General features: G+C 56.4%; 1 protein-coding gene across 1 annotated transcript in view; it reads right to left on the minus strand.

Moving 5' to 3' along the window:
• LOC106811153 (MOXD1 homolog 1-like) overlaps positions 1-2,383 on the minus strand; it is a 44,186-nt gene that overhangs the window by 13,988 nt on the left and 27,815 nt on the right. The gene's annotated exons all lie outside the window — the stretch shown is intronic.

Genomic DNA, 2,383 nt, shown 5'->3' on the forward strand with positions numbered 1-2,383 from the left:
AGAGAGAGAGAGAGAGAGAGAGAGGGAGAGAGAGAGAGAGAGAGAGTGAGTGAGTGAGAGAGAGAGAAACAGAAAGAGAGAGAGCGAGTGAGATAACTGAAAACAAAAAACACAAAGCGAAAGAGAATTGAAGCGCAAAACTTCAATTCCGCTCTCTCATCCCCACGCCTTAAGTATACACTATGCACTGCACACATCACTGCCTCATCCCCTTTTTCCCAGCGTACAGACGAGAGAACACACGAAGCCACAATTTGCGCTATCCGTCCACGCAGACGTCCGCACTCATGCTTCTCACGTCTGCCTGCCACCGGCAGCAGCAGCGGCAACAGCAGCAGCAGCAGCAGCGCCAGCAGCAGCAGTAGCAGTAGCAACAGCAGCAGCAGCGGCGGCGGTAGGAGCAGCGGCGGCGGCGCCAGCAGCAGCTGCAGCGGCGGCGGCAGCAGCAGCAGCGGCAGCAGCAGTAGCAGCAGCGGCGGCTGCAGCAGCGGCAGCAGCAGCAGCAGCAGCAGCAGCAGCAGCAGCAGTAGTAGTAGTAGCAGCAGCAGCAGCAGCGGCCGCACAGACGATGTGGAGGTCGGGGCAGCGGAGGCTACGATTTCTCCGTTATCTCGGTCCGGCCGGCGGTCGGCGTCCGAACCCGTCGAATTCGGATGTTCGCTGGCGGTCGCCGCAGACGCAGACGAAGAGGATTACAGCATCCAACCCCCCGCGGGTTACGATTCAGCAGCAGTGCGTGTCACGCCACGCCGACAGGGGCGCTCCGATTACGGACGTGAGGCGACGACAGAGAGCGCGACGATAGGTAGTGCCGATAGGAGACGTGTTGACGTAATACACACCGATAGGGGGCGTGCCAACATGCGACTCACTGATAGGGGGCGTACCAAAATGCGACACACCGATAAGGGGCGGGCTACACTAATATAGAACATGCCGACAGGTGGCGTGTCGATAGGTGGCGTGCCTACAGGGGTGATAGTCAAGCTGCCGACGTCTTGAAATCATTGTAACTGCTTCATGTTTTCCTGGCTTTTCCTTCATGTCGGCGCGTACAGCGCGACGTCGTCTGCAGAAGCGTGACGTCACGCACGCGTCCCCTCCCTCTCAGCAGACTCGCCGCGTCGGTATACGTTAGACCTATTCCCTGTCATTAACCTACACTAAGTTGGATTAAAAGACGTATATGGCTGTGACCGATGGGCACATGTGTATCAATGATAGGTTATGGGGAAGCAGACTAGCGTGTATATAGGTGGTGGTTATAAGCGGGAGTGCTACTGCTGCTGATGCTGCTGCTGCTGCTGCTGCTGCCGGATATCTAGTGAAGCCCGACCAATGGCGCGTTTGTCCGCAATTCCTCCTCTTTCCTTTCTCCAATTCCTCCTCTAAGCTGTGACGCCGCGCTCGAGAGATTAGCGCCGAAATGATGTGCTGCGTGTCGCAAAGCCGCGCTGCTGCAGGGCGGCGCCGATTATCAGAGGGTTAGTGCATTGATGCGCTATAAAACCTTCCGCCTACCTCTCTATTCTCTCTCCTTCCCTCCCCCCTTTTCTCTCCTCCCGTCTTTCTCTCTCTTTCCCGTCTCATTATTTCTCTTTCTCTTTTCCTTCCCCTCTCTCTTTTTCTCTCTCTTATTCTCTCCTTCTCTCTCTCTTCCCGTCTCTTTCTCTGTCCCCTCTCTCTCTCTTCCTGTCTCTTTTTCTCTCTCTCCCTCCTCTCTTCCCGCCCCTCTCTCTCCCTCTCTCTTCGCTTGTCTCGCACTCATACCCACCTCTCCGTCTCTCACACCTATACCCACTCACTTCCTCTGCTTACAGAACATAAGCGCGAGCGTCCGGTCCCTGGTCCTCCTCAACCCCGCCCGCCTCCTCTAGCATTGCCTTCTTTTTCCCTACTACCGCTCGTCCTCTCCTTTCCACTCTGCCCCCGTTTCGCGATTTTCTCTCCCTCTCCTTCACCCCACCCACCCCTTCCCTGTGTTGCCCCCTTCCTAGCCACTGTGTTGCCCTCTTTCTAGTCACTGTGTTGCCCTCTTCCTAGTCACTGTGTTGCCCTCTTCCTAGCCACTGTGTTGCCCTCTTCCTAGTCACTGTGTTGCCCTCTTCCTAGTCACTGTGTTGCCCTCTTCCTAGTCACTGTGTTGCCCTCTTCCTAGTCACTGTGTTGTGCCGTTCGTCCTCTCATAGTCCGTGTGCCCTCTGTCCTTAGTCACTGTGCTCCTGCCCTCTCTCCTAGCGCACGTGTCGTTGCCCCCTCTCTCCCTCAGTCACCTGGTGTTGCCCCCTCCTATTCACCCTGTCGTTGCCCTCTTCCTTAGCCACTGTCGTTCGCCCCTTCCTAGGTACTCGTACGTTGCCCTCTTCCTAAGCACCTGTTTTTC

Source organism: Priapulus caudatus, unplaced genomic scaffold (genome assembly GCF_000485595.1).
Source record: "Priapulus caudatus unplaced genomic scaffold, Priapulus_caudatus-5.0.1 Scaffold509, whole genome shotgun sequence".
Classification (NCBI taxonomy): Eukaryota; Metazoa; Priapulida; class Priapulimorpha; order Priapulimorphida; family Priapulidae; genus Priapulus; species Priapulus caudatus.